The sequence below is a fragment of the Sapajus apella genome, unplaced genomic scaffold (assembly GCF_009761245.1).
Source record: "Sapajus apella isolate SASKATOON/1434 unplaced genomic scaffold, GSC_monkey_1.0 scaffold10, whole genome shotgun sequence".
In the NCBI taxonomy this organism is placed as follows: Eukaryota; Metazoa; Chordata; class Mammalia; order Primates; family Cebidae; genus Sapajus; species Sapajus apella.
The window spans coordinates 35323470-35338359 of NW_022436950.1; the positions used below are offsets into that span (position 1 = coordinate 35323470).

At 38.3% G+C, this 14890-nt stretch overlaps 1 long non-coding RNA gene across 1 annotated transcript; it reads right to left on the reverse strand.

The window, feature by feature from the left end:
• Window positions 1-922: 922 nt before the first annotated feature.
• Window positions 923-14368, reverse strand: LOC116551531. The gene is made up of 3 exons (XR_004268986.1): window positions 14358-14368; window positions 7281-7284; window positions 923-1151 (listed from the first exon to the last, which is right to left on the reverse strand). It is a non-coding gene; the product is annotated as an uncharacterized LOC116551531 (long non-coding RNA).
• Window positions 14369-14890: the final 522 nt, after the last annotated feature.

Sequence of the window (14890 nt, forward strand, 5' to 3'; positions counted from 1 at the left end):
TTAACATCTTACATGAAAATAGTACAATGATCGAAATCAATAAATTAACATTGATACAATAGTATAAACTACAAAGTGTACTCAAATTTCACGCATTTTTCTACCGATGTCCTTTCTTCCCAGGATCCAACCCAAGACACCACATTGTAGGTAGCTGTCACGTGCCCTTAGTTTCTTCCAATCTGTGATGGTTCCTCGGTCTTTCCTCGCATTCATGACCTTGACACTTTTGAAGCGCACTGATCTGTTATCTTGTACCTTGTCCCTCAGTTTAGGTTTGTGTGTAGTGTTTTCTAATGATTGGAATGAGTATGTGTGTTTTCAGCAAGAGAAATCACAGACAGAACTGCCCTTCTCAGTGTATTCTGTCAAAGGGTTCATAACGTCGGTAAGTCTTGCTACTGGTGATTTTTACTTTTACGTAATGTGGCTACGACAACAATTTTAATTACATGTGTGCCTCACATTATAATTCAATAGGACAGCGCTGGTTCACACCATACACAGGTAAAATAATAAGTATGTGACTTAAAAGAACATGTTCATAACAAAATGCATGGGTTTAATCATCTATATTTTCCAGACCCTTTTCATGTATTTCAAAACCTTTTCGTGCTAATGACATTAAATGTGTATTGAGAACTCACTCTATGTCAGACTCTTTTCTAAACACTATGTATGCGCTGAATCATTTAATCCTCACACAACCGGATAAAGGAGATGTTCCTATCATCCCTGCTTTGCAGCTGAGGAACCTGAGTTGGTAAAGAAGGTGTAAGAGACATAAGGCCCTCACACAGCTTGTTAAATGACAGATGCAGAATTTAAACATAGGATGAGAATTCCAGAGCCCAAGCTTATAATCACTACACTATTAAAAGTTACAGCATCAGTGAATTCAGGGAGCCCCAACCCCGGGTACCAGTCTGAGGCCTGTTAGGAACCCGGCAGCACAGCAGGAGGTGAGCAGCCAGTGAGCCAGCATTCCTGCTTGAGCTCCGCCTCCCGTCGGATCAGCAGCGGCATTAGATTCTCATAGGAGCAGGAGCCCTACTGTGAACTGCACTTGCGAGGAATCTAGGTTGTGCTCTCCCAATGAGAATCTAATGCCTGATGATCTGAGGTGGAACAGTTTCTTCCTAAAACTATCCCTCCCCCAACTCCTTGTCTTCGTGAAAAATTTGTCTTCCATGAAACCATTGCCTGGTGCCAAAAAGGTTGGGGACTGCAGAGTTCATTGAAATTCCACAACTCAAGGTTATAACTGTTTTCTTTCTTTGGTGTCTGAAAAGGCACATCAGCTTTGTAATTCAAATTCCACAACTCAAGCTTTATCTACTGTAAACTCTGTTTCAACTTTTCTCTCTTTTCCTGCATGACATAGAGTGAGGAAACTGATCTTTATTAAGTAAGCTTCTATACACTGTGCTAAGAATTTAACATACATGGTCTCATTTAATCCTCATAGCAGTTCCATTTGACAGATAGGAAATCTAAGGCTTAAAAAGTAGCAAGTGGCAGAATCTGGAATCCAGATATTTGACTCCCTGTGTTTCCATTATATGAACATGCTTTTCAGTTGGCTCAACTGCGTGTTTTTAATGTTTACTAATTTTGAAAAATCAGTGCTTTGCTCCGAGAATTCCATCAATCAGCAGCACTTCAGCCTATTAGATTTTCTGTAAAACTGATAATGACCCTGATGTGCTTTTTCAGTATCACATTTGTGCAAATTTCAAAATTGGTTAGGTTCCAGGTACGGGAAGCATGGTCTTTATGTAAGGGATATAAGGTAACAATTATTCAGAATGTTTGATGGAGAAAACAGAGCATCTGATCTCCTTGAAGTTATCCAGCCTAATTCCTTTTACAGGTAGTACAAATACTTGGTATCCACAGCATGGAAAAATGATTCAAATGGAACTGCCTGTGGTTGAACACAGAATCTTCTTCAATTAAAGGGCAGAACTGGACACCACTTCCTGGAATTGTGCCACCTGAATGGAGACAGGCAGAAGTGTGTGGCCCGGATGGAATATTCCAATGACTCCTGAGACCAAGCACAGAAATGCAGCTGTTTATTTGTTCTCATGGGTTGCCAAAAAATAAAAAAGTAATGGGATGATTGCAATTTATTAAAATATGGAGAAATGCTTCATGAAACTAAACATACTTGAATAAGGTGGGAGTGAAGTATCTCCTGTTTTTATGGATTACAAAGAAAAGAAACTATTTCTAAAGGTTTCCTGCTCTGAAATCCCGAATCCTTCACCTCAGAGCTTTCTACAGTTCCCAAACAAGCCAGCAGAGGGTGCTGCTGAACCATACTTAATTCCCCAAACCCACAGCTGTGCAAATGCTTTTGTTCCTTTTCTGAAAAAATAAAAATAAATCATGAACTGGCCCCATAGGCATGCATGCAACGCAATGTAAGGGACAAGGTTTTTTAAAATTCTTTTTTTTAAACAGTTTTAGGCACAGGCTCAGAGCAAATGCAGTGAATTCCTGTATTGCCAACAGTAGCAAGTAAGTCTCAGCAAGAAGAGATGGACAAATTGTCTGATGTGATGATGTCTGCTCCATGAATTGTTCTCTTGAGAGGAGATTTTGTGTTTGCATTGAAGGAGAAGTCTTCCCGGAAAACCGCATTTGTGTGTGTGTGTGTGTGTGTGTGTGTGTGTGTGTGTGTGTAGCTTTGCTTTAGGAGGAAGGAAGTGAGAGAGCTTCCATGCAGAGATTTGAAAAGGAAACCGACATCCTTGGAGGATTGCAATATCCTGGTAATGGCAAGAAAGTCAGCTGAAATTGATATACATCATCTCATCTTGGTCCCATTCCCACTTCCTCTAACTGTAAACACACACCACAGTCATCCTACAAAGCCTACTAAACCAACAATAATTCCATGCCCCAGAGAGCAAGACGAGTAACTTTTAAATAAAATATGTATTCCCCTTTACAGGGAAGAAACAAAATGAGGTGGCAATGTCTGCTGAGAGCAAGACATGACCCCAACACCTGAAGAGAATGGACAGATGAGATGCAGGCATGTCCCAATTCACAGTGAACTTATGTTCTGAAAGTTTGTTGGCAGGCCACGTTTGGAACTGAGAGAATTACAAAGGCTGGATACAGTCCTAGGACAGCCAAGCACATTCAGTCCCTTGGCTGGACTATAACCCTGGCAGGGAAGCAGCCTGCTCTGAGCACTTACTACATACCACCGCCTTTGTTCAGAATCTTAATTTGCTCTCAAAAGAGTGCTTGAAAGTGGGGATTAGCCCCATTTCACAGATGAAGATTGGGATCTAGTCAGCTTGTATGATGTTGGTGCAAAAATAATTGCAGTTTTTGCAAATACTTTTGATAGCAATAATAATTTGCTCAAGGTCCAATAGCCAGCAAATGGTGGCGCTCGGCCAATTGACTTCAGAACTTGTGCCCTGTCGCTTCACTCACTTATACTCATTGAGGCCTTTCAGTGTATCAGGCACTGTTCCAAGTGTGTAACACGCATCATTTCATTACACTCACAATAGGGGCAACGGACAGGTAGTGTTATTACCATTCTACAGATGAGGAAACTGAAGCACAGAGAGATTTAGAAAGTTGTCCATGCTAGGAAGTGATGACTCATGGATTCAAAACCAGGTCATGGGGCTCCAGAATTGTTGCTCTGGACGAAACCGACACCCAGGGCATCCTCCAAGACCCTCCACAGGTGCTCAGGCATTGACAGAGTTAACAAATCTTCAGTCTAGAGGCCATAACTGCCAGAGGGGAGAGGACAAAGGCTCGCTTTTCCTGTACTGGACATGACATTGGGTAGCACTTGCTTAGAGCCTATGATGTGCCGGGTTCCATATTTAGCACTTTTTATATATGAGATCATTTGGTTCTCACAGTAGTCCTGGGAGAAAGGAATAGTTGTCCTCATGTTTAAGTAGAAAAACTTGTGCCAGAAAAGTTACTTAACCTACCTAAGAACATGCAGTTAATAAATAGCAGGGCAAGACTAAAATGTAACATCTGTTTAACTTGGAGGTATTTCCATGAAATATTGTTAAAGGAGAAAAGCAAAATGTAAAAATGTGCATACAATATACATATATAAAGAAATACATTATTATCAGAGAAGTACAGAAGGATATATTTAAGGTTGTTAATCTGGGATAGAGGAGAAGATGGGGTAAGGATGTATTAAAGTACTTACGTCACACATTTATGAATCTGTGAAAATGATGCATGTGTAAGTATATGTACATATAAAAAGTTGTGAAACTAAAAGCTGAAATTTATGCAAAAGTTATAGAAAAATTAATTTTAACTTAGTAGACATTTGATGAAATGTAATAAAAGTTCTTAGTACACTTTGTTGTTATGGATGTGTTGTTCTAATCCTGGATTATTCACAGAAATCAAAAGTAAGCATCATATTTAACATTAAAACTCCAGGCATGTTCACATTAAAATCGGGAACAAGGCTGGGAATCCAACTATCATTCTCTGTTATTCAACATTACTCTAGAAGTTCTGGTTCATGCAATAAAACAAGAAAAGGAGGTATGAGGTAACAACTTTAAAGGGAAAACAAAAAATTACATATGCAGATAATTATGTTATTAAAAACATATCTATACGCACACTGACACATATCAACACAGCGCTGCCTTTACACAACATAGGACCAACCCCGGGTATGTTAGTGAGGGTTCCCTGGAGAAACAAAAGCAGTAGGATATATGTAGATATATAAAAGATTTATAATAGGAACTGGCTCACACTATTATGAAGGCTGCCAAATCTCACTGTATGCTATCTGCAAACTGGACAACCAGGAGAGCTGATGGTATAGTTCCAGTTGAAACCGGAGGCCTGAGGACCAGGGGAACCAATGGCATAAGTCCCAGTCTAAGTACAAAGGCCCAAGAACCAGGAGCACGGATGTCTAAGGGCACAAGAACATAGATGCCCCAGCTCCGAGGGAGCAAATTTGCCTTTCTTTGTTCTACTCAGGCCCTCAGTGGATTGGATGATACCCATCTGCACTGGTGAGGGTGACCTTTTCCACTCAGTCTACCAATCCAAATGCTAATCTCCTCTAGAAACATCCTACGAAGACACCTAGAAATAATGTTTTACCAGCTATTTGGCCATCCCTTAACCCAGTCAAGCTGACCCATAACATTAACCGGTACACTTGGATATCATTTTTAAATTGGCAAAAATTATTGGTACCATTTTACCTTCCTTATTACCCATAACCTACTAGTTTCTACCTCCCCAAGTTTAGTGCTATTACATACCCCTAAACCCTAAGATTACCATACTCCTTTTTCTACCCATAATCAAAGCTATTTTTCCCCTAGGTAGAGAAAAAATGACCCTCCCAAACTATTGCACAAGAAAGTGTGAATAGCATTTAAGATCCTCTTACTTTCCTAAATGCTTCCGTATATTTTTATTAATAATAAATTTTATTTTTAGAGCAGTTTTAGGTTCACAGTAAAACTGAATGAAAAGTGGACAGTTGCCAAATATCCCCATCCCCACACATACACAACCTACCCCACTATCAAGATTCCCCACCAAAGTGGTACATTTGTTACAATCAATGCACCTTATTTGACACATCATTATCACTCAGAGTTCATGGTTTACATTAGGGTTCACTTGGTGTGCATTCTATGGTTTGGGACAAATGTGTAATGACGTATCTCTACCGCTGTAGTTTTATGCAGAATAGTTTACTCGCCTTAAAAATTATCTATGCTCTCCCTATTCATCTCTCCCTCCTCCAACACCTGGCAACTATTCATCTTTTTACTCTCTATTAGTTTTACCTTTCCCAGAATGTCATATAGTTGGAAGTGCGCAGTAGCAGGCTTTTCAGATTGTCTTCTTCCATTTAGTAATATGCATTAACTTTTCCTCCATGTCTTTTCACAGCTTCATAGGTCATTTATGGTTAGCACTGAATAATATTCTATTGTCTGTTTCTCAACAACAGTAAAAAAAATCAAAACATAATATTAAACATTTCATTATCTGAATGTACTACAGTTTATTTATCCACTCACCTGAAGAAATCTGGTTACTTTTGAGTTTTGGCAATTCTGAAGGAAGCTACTACAAACATTCATGTGCACGTTTTTGTGTGAATGTAAGTTTTCAATTCATTTGGTAAATACTAAGGAGCAGGATTGCTGGATCATATGGTGAAAGTACATGTAGTTTTGTAAGAGACCTTCAAAATGTCTTCCAAAGTGGCTGTACACATTTTGCATTCTTACCGGCAATGAAAGAGAATTCCTGGTGTTCTATAACCTCACAGTATTTGGTGTTGTCACTGTTTTCAATTTTGGCCATTTTAATAGGGATGTCATGGTACCTCATTATTGTTTTAATTTGCCACTTCCTAACGACAGATAAAGTTAAATATATTTTCGTATGCTTACTTACCATCCATATACGATCTTTTATGAGATACTGTTGAGGCATTTCATACAATTTTAATTGGGTTGTTTATTTTCTCTTTGTCGAATTTTAAGAGCTCTGTTGGATAAGAGTCCTTTATCACATGTGCCTTTTGCTGATATTTCTCCCAGTCTGTGCCTTGTCTTCTCATGCTCATAACATATTTTTTCCCACAGGTAAGTTTTTAATTTTAATGAAGTTCAGCTTTTCAATTATTTCTTTCATAAATTGTGCTTTTGGTGTTGTATCTAAAAAGTCACGGTCATACCCAAGGTCATTTAGATTTTCTCCTAGGTTATCTTCTAAGAGTTTTAGAATTTTGTGTTTTACATTTAGGTCTATTTTCCATTTGAAGTTAATTTTTGTGATGGAAGCCAGACCTGTGTCTGGCTTCCGTTTTTGGTTTTTGGTTCTTGTTTTTTCATGTGAATGTCCAGTCTTTCCAGCACTATTGAAAAGACCATCTTTGATTTGCTGTATTATCTTTGCTTCTGTTAAAAGAAAAACTTTGACAAATTAAACTTAACAGAGTTAATCAGGCAAAGGATGATTTGTGAACAAGAGAAAAAGAACACTTCAGGCTCTACAAAACTTTTACTGTCCTGCCTGAAGAATGTTTACCAGCTTTTAACATCATGAACAAGATAATCATGAAGTAAGTCAAGTCAACAGAGCATTGAAAATAAACACTTGCCCAAATCCATAGAATATATAACACCAAAAGTGAATTACCCTAATATAAACTATGAACTTTGGGAGATAATGATGTATCAATATAGGTTCATCAACAGTAACAAATGTACCCCTCTGGTGGGGGATGTGGATTGCAGGTGGGGGGTTGTATGCATAGGAGCAAGCAAAATACGGAAACTCTCTGTACGTCCCATTCCGTGTTTCTGTAAACATAAAACTGCTCTAAAAAATAAAGTTTATTAGGAATAATATTTTAAAGTGGCACATAGAAGGAATGGTAAAATAAAATAATTTTTTAACTGAAGTTGTTCAAACTATGAGCACTGTCCTTTCTTGTCACATTTTTATTAAGCACATTTTTCAGGCCCATGGGTCAGTACTGATTTATAGACCTTACTTGAATAACTTGGAACATTCAAGAGTGCACACAGTGATGTAAAAATCATATGAGAATTGTGGGTAGGTCACCAAAATGTTTTGTAATCGACAGCTGAAAGCTGAAAAGACTACACAAAGGTTACCAGGCCCAGCCTCAAACCTTGGGCAGATGTGCGTTGACATAGCCAGCATTCCATAGGGGTGGAAACCCTAAGCTGGATCTTGGTAGACTATTCCAAGTTTAATAACTGCTCCATTTTATGAATTCTTTCTTGTTGCTCAACCAAATTCTCAGCAAGCTTAACCCAGTTCTTTCTATTTTGACCCATGAAAATATTTATAGACCATGCTCTTCACATTACAACCTCTCAATTTTTGAGGACCGATATTAAGGCTCCAAGTAAAGCAATCCAAATCCTGCAAACTATTTTCTAGTTCTTCCACACCACAACATTTTTCTAGTTCATAACAAATAAAAGAGTTAAGGAGACAAACTAAAAAAAAAAAAAAGAAAAAGAAAGATAAGACTAAGAAGTAGTAAAGATATAGATAAGGCGACTCTGCAGAGCCCTAAAGGTGTAGCAAACACAGCTAACATAGCTGCTACTTGTACTTCCTAGACTCTTGAATTTCACAAAGTGAATTTTCAAAAATAAATAAATTTTCATAAACAACAGAGATCTTAATATAAACTATCATGATAAATTTATAGAAAGAAAGAACATGTTTAATATCAAAAAGTAGGATGAATCTATTCTCAAAAAAATAACAGTTCTTTACATTGGATTAAAAGGGCACTGCATCAACTTTCATCACTACATGAAAACGTTTTTTTTCGTTTTACTACAAATGAATGAAACTCTAAAAGAAAAGCACTTTTCCTCCAGGGCCTGGCATTTAAATGCCCCTAGGCTGCTCCATTGCCAGCATGAAACGAAACAGAAAAGCCCAAGGCATTACAAGCAGAAGAAGGTTTTGTAGTGCTATGCAGGAAACATCCTGGTATTTGAACTGCCATCAGAAAGTCAAACTACCAATCTTCTCCAAGCTTTGAGTAGATACAATTGATTTTTGGATATTGATCTTGTATCCTGCAACCTTGCACAACTCATCTATTGGTGCTAACAGTTTTGTGTTTGTGTGTATATTCTTTTTGTTCTCTGTATTTATTATCAGGTCCTCTGCAAATAGAAAGAGTTTTATTTCTTCCTTTCTGGGTGCATTTATTTATTTTTCTTGCCCTGGCTAAAACCTTCAGTACAATGTTGATTAGAAATGGCAAAAGGAGATAACCTTGTATTGTTCCTATTCTTAGAGGAAAAGCTTTATACTCTCACCATTATTAGCTATAAGGTTTTAACATATAGTCTTCTTCATATTGAGAAAGCGCCATTCTAGTCCTAGTTTGTTGAGTGATTTTTGTAATGAAAAGTGTTAAATTTTGCCAAATTTTTTTGCACCTATTGAGATGATCTTTTATTCTATTAATATGATGCATTACATTGATTGATTTTTGTGCATTGAACCAACCTTGCATTTCTGGGATAAATCTATTTTGGTCCTGTATAATCCTTCTTAATGTGTATAATCCTTATATGCTGCTGGATTCAGTTTAGTAGTATCTTATTGAAGATTTTTGCACCTATATTCATAAGGGATATTGACTTGTGGTTTTCTTTTCTTGTGATATTTTGTCTGCTTTTGGTATAGGGTAATACTGACCTAATAGAATGAATTAGAAAATGTTCTTTGGCGAGAAACAACAGCACAAAACAGTTAACAAACAACAGAAAGCTCTCAAAATTGAGTCTGAAAAATCAAGAGAAGTTGTGTCTTATTTAAAAATCACTATACCCGGCATTTTGTAGACTATATTGTAAACAAATGCATTTGCAGAAAATAAGAATTTTATGAATTGTTAGATACAAGATACAAGCTAGACACAAGGAAATGACCATAGTAGCACAGAAAATGACCTGTATGACCTGATAGGTAATTCCTAATGGGGAAAACTGAAGTTCAATATAAAAACCTCACTGTAGATTATTCATTACTTGTTTAAAATAAGTATGCTTGGAGTAAAGCACAATTATAAAAATGTATAAAAATTTTATTTCATAATCACAGTTTAGTTGCTTTCAATGAAACTTTGTGGCAGAAATTGTGAATTGTTTCTCCATTATCTCCTCTCTTTTTCTTCTTTAGTAATATAGGAAGATTTAGCTGGACACATAACTATTCACAGACTACATTTCTCAGTCACCCTTGCAGCTAGGTGTGGCTATTTGAGTAGGTTCTGGCCAATAGGAAGTGGGAAAACATGATATGCAACTTTCAGGTCATGTCCTTAAAAAGACAGGAATTTGCTCTTCCTTCTTCCTAGTCCCTGCTTGTTAGAATGTGGAAATCATGGTGGAAGATAGAGCAGCCATCTTAGACCACAAGATGAAGCCACATGCTGAGCATGGAGAGCAAAAAGGATCCAGACCCTCAACTTCACTGGTCTCCTTAAATCCTTTTACTCAAGTAGTCACTAAGTAAGAAAGAAATACAATTCCATCTTGTTGACTGCCAATTTGGCCTTTGTTACAGAAGCAAAGTTATTAATAACATCCTAACTAACACAACCTCTGTCTAAAGTTGCAAGTTAAAAAAATAAAACCTGGAGGTACTGTTGAAGTCTAATATATTTTATATAACAGGCTGTAGCTTTCAACTATAGTCACAATTTTGTATTGTAAAACAAATGAGCAAAAAAACCAGATAATTAATACCCTTTTTCTGTCATTTGTTTTTCTCTTCTCACTCTTTCTTAAACATACTTTAGTCAAGACTCTTCTTCTCAACCCTCCACCAGAATCACTCTTGTCAATATCAACAATGACTTCCAAGTAATGAAATTCGATTTTTAATTCTCAACCCAATTTATACTTCACCTGTCAGTGTGGACACATGTGTGTTTTCTCCTCTTTTTTGAAACACGTAATTTTGTTTGCAGAGCACCTTGCTCTCCTAGGCTCCCTCTATCCTCACTAGCTGTTCCTTTTCAGCCTTTTCCTTATCCCCCCTACTGCAGGAAGTACATCTCAGCTCCTGGAACTCTCTTACCTATACGCAGTCACTTCTTTGGTGATTATACACAGTCTCATATCTTTAAATATCATACAGATAGTGCAACTCCAAATTTTATGTTCAGCCTACTAGAGCGTAAACCCTCTGAGGGCAGGGATCCTTGTCTGCTTTCTCCCAGAGATACTTTGTATCTTCAGTGCCTAGAACTGGGTCTGCCACAGGCAGGTGCAGCAACTGAACTAAGTGAAGAATAAATGAATAAGTAACTAGAATCTGCTTTGCTTCCTAACTAATCTCTTTAAAGTGGTTAATATTTACTTTCCCCCTTGAAAGTTTTACTAGAGGGCAAGGAAAACCCATATCCTTGCTTAACATATTGAACATATGCAGCATAAATTTCAACTCTGAATTCCTGGGAGCACAGACAAGCTGTGTATCACTCTCACTGCTCTTGCCAGCTATGCAGAGAGGGTGATGACGACGTTCTCTGTTGGTTTGAAGAATTTATAGCACTGGGGAATATGGAAAGATATGCCAAAGTCAATAACAGGCTTAAAGAAAATGAGTGCTTATGAGTATTCAGTACTTCGTGTCTGTGAATTCTAATCCTCAATACAGATTCTTTTAGGGTCACAAACAATCCTCAAAGACCAGCACTTTTAAAGGGTGTTTACAGGGTCTGCTTTGTTTCTGGGTATAGTTAAAAACCAATTATACTCAGTGAGATACTAGGGCACAGAGAAAAGAGCACGTGTGTCTAATTAAAAGTATTATCAGTTCAATGCAGGCTCAGTTAGTCCCGATACAACCTGTGCTTACCCAAAACTGAGCCCAGGGACTGCAACAAGCTCTTCCCTTGAAAAGCCATGCTAATAGCATGCACAAGTTTAATCTCTTCGATGCTGGCTGGTCTCTGAGTGAGCAGCTTGGTGTAGGTGTCTATGTGTCAGTGTGCTTATTTGTGTATGTAAGTCTGTGCCCAAGAAAGTATGTCTGTGTCTATGTTCTGAAAATATTATGCTCAGATCTCCTGGGGGGAAAAAAAGAGCTATTAGCTGAAAATCTGTCTGTGAATAGATAAAGCAGAATGCTCAGGAGAAAAGAATATTTCCCCTCTGGGAACCTGGATTCTCAGAAAAGGTATCTTCAGAGCTTATACTTGACAGATCATTGCCAATGTTTTGATTTGGCAAAGTAGACCTACCCCCTGTATCTTAGAGAAATGAAGAAGGTAAGAAGAAGTAGTGTTGTGGGCCCAACTGGCTGCCCACCCAAACAACATCCATTTCCTCCTTCTTCCTTCTAACAGAAATCCAGTTTTGCTCAGATATTCAACTCTGCAGACCATGCAACTCAGGGGAAGACTGACCCCATTCTCTGCTCCAGAGGAGGATCCTGATTCATCTAAGCCAGGGGTCAGCGAGCTTTTTCTGTAAAGGCCCAGATAGCAAATATTTTAGGGTTTGCATCTACATAGGTTTCTGTCACATATCCTTCGGGGTTTTTTGGTTTTTACACTCTTAAAAAATGTAGAAACTTTTTTAAAGCTCCTATGTCATACAAAAATAGGCTACAGGCTGGATTTGGCCCATAGGCTATAGTTTGCCAACCCCTTGTCTAGCCAATCACAATAACTTCATTTCCCTTGTTAGTAGCTGCTTTAGAAGAGGGCATAGGATCCAATTCTGGCTAATGGGATATGGGGGAAATCTGTTGAAAGCTCTTGGAAATCTGTCTTCATCTCTCCCACTCCCAAGAAACTACTGTAGCCACCTTGCCATATGAACCAACACAGAGCGGAGGCAGAGCCAGGAGGCTCACGGGGGAGTGAAACCAGGCCCTTCATGGCACCATGCCTGCAGCCCCTCCAGCCTCTAAACTTACTGCTATGGGGACTAATAACTTTTGAAACTGTTTAAGCCAATCTGAACCAGTATTTTCAGTTAGCTGCTGCTCAAAGTGTTTTCACTGATCCAGAGAGCAAGGCGTTCAGGACTGATGAGAGGAGAGGACAAAGTAAATACTGAGGAAGATGACATGGCAGCTGCTTCCTCAGCTCCCTGGATTTCCTGTCCTTCTCTTTTCTTCTCTGTTCTTCTCTCGGATTTCAATATTACACACAATCTGAATGGATATTCAGTATTTTATTTTAAAAACCATAGGGCACAAAGTTGCAGATATATAGGATGAATAAATGTAAATATCTAACATACGATGTGAGTTTTATAGTAAGAATATTGTATCACATACTAGAAATTTGCTTAAAAAGTAGTTTAATTCTCACCACACACACCAAAAAAAAAAAAAAAGGGTAACTATGTGACATGGTGGACATGATGGATAGGTTAATTTGCTTGACTATAGTAATCATTTATATGTATATCCAAAGATATATTTTATTATATATGTTCAAGATATATAATGAACATTTAAATTTTTTTTAATTTTAAGTTCTGGCATACATGTGCAGGATGTGCAGGTTTGTTACATAGGGAAACATGTGCCATGGTGATTTGCTGCACCTGTCAACCCATCACCTAGGTATTAAGTTCCACATGCATTAACTGTTTATCCTGATGCTCTCCCTCCCCTGCCCCCACCTCCCGACAGGCCCCAGTGTGTGTTGTTTCTCTCCCCGTGTCCATGTGTTCTCATTGTTCAGCTCCCACTTGTAAGTGATAACATGCAGTGTTTGGTTTTCTGTTCCTGTGATAGTTTGCTGAAGACAATGGCTTCCAGCTCCATCCGTGTCCCTGCAAAGGACATAATCTTGTTCCTACTTAAAAACTTTAAATCCCTAGGATTTTAGAAGTGAAAGAAGAAAAAAAAAACACTAGGGATAATCCACTGTGATTCTTCTGATAGGAATGAGAAAATGGAGCACAGAGAGAAGAGATTTGACCTAATCACCCAGCCACCTGGTAACAGAAATGGGATTCGAAACTGGGTCTCAGATCCAAGTCTATACACTAGACCAAGTTATCCAAAAAAATCTACACATGAAGATTCATGTCTCCCAACAGTGCTTATTATGAAAACCAGAAAATCAAGATCTCCCTTTCAACATCAAGAGATTTTGTGATGGGCAAGTGTAAAATTATTATATCCATGTATTAGTCAGATTTATTTGGGGAAACAGAACTGAGAGAGAGGGAGTAAAAGAGAGAGAGATTTATTTTACAGAATTGGCTCATGCATTTACAGAGGCTGAAAAGTTGCAAGATCTGCAGTTGACAAACTGCAGACCTAGGAAAGCCAATGGTATAATTCTAATCTTACAGTCCAAAGGCCTGAGAATCAGAAGAGTCAATGGGTAATTTCAGTCTGAAGCCCAGCAGGCTGAAGACACAGGAAGCGCTGAGGCTTCAGTTTGAATCCAGAAGCAGGAAAACAGAAACAAAAACGCAAACCTATGTCCTAATTCAAAAGCAGTCCGGCCTTTGAATTGAAAGATCTCTCTTTGACTCATGGAAAGGGCAGTGTTTTTTTTTTTCTATTCAGGCCTTTAACTGATGGGATGAGACCCACCCAAGTTTAGAGAGGGCCCTCTGCTTTATTCAGTCTACTGATTTAAATGTTAATCTCATCCAGAAACATCCTCACAGACACACTGAGAATAATGTTTCACCAAATATCTGTGCACCTTATGGCCCAGTCAAGCTGACACATAAAACTAACCATCACAACCTCTTATCATTAGATTTCTGGGTTTGGGTAACAGAGAAGCAGAGTTGCACATACAGTCCCCAATACCTCATCTCTGATAATCACTCTGCCCAGCAGCTAGGGAAGAAGATTTGTGGCCCTGGAGAAAGAAGAGGCACCAAGACCTCCTTGCTGGGCCTGTTCTTTTGGAGTTGGGCAAGAAGGCAAATAAAGTAGAGCTACATATGATAACCCCATTGACAGGATTTGAAATGTAAATCCCATATTTTAGAATCAAACGGAAAAAAGAATAAAAAGCTTAGAAATTTTTACTCTTAAACTATAAGGAAGATTTTGAAACGACAGAAAGGCTTATGAGAATGGCATTATCTCTTGAGGTTTCTCTAGAAAGCAGGGGTCCCCAAGTTTTGGTGACAAGTGGCCACTTTTCATCCCCACAAAGCTTTATGCTCACGAATGTCGTAGAGCAAGGAGGGAAAAGGCCATAATAAAAACGGAGTGGAGTGGGCAACTCTTTCTTATGATTGGAATTTTGGCAAACCACAGAGCTCTTTGCTGGTAGTTATAAAGATCTTGAAGCCCCACTGTGAAAAGATTAAAGTCT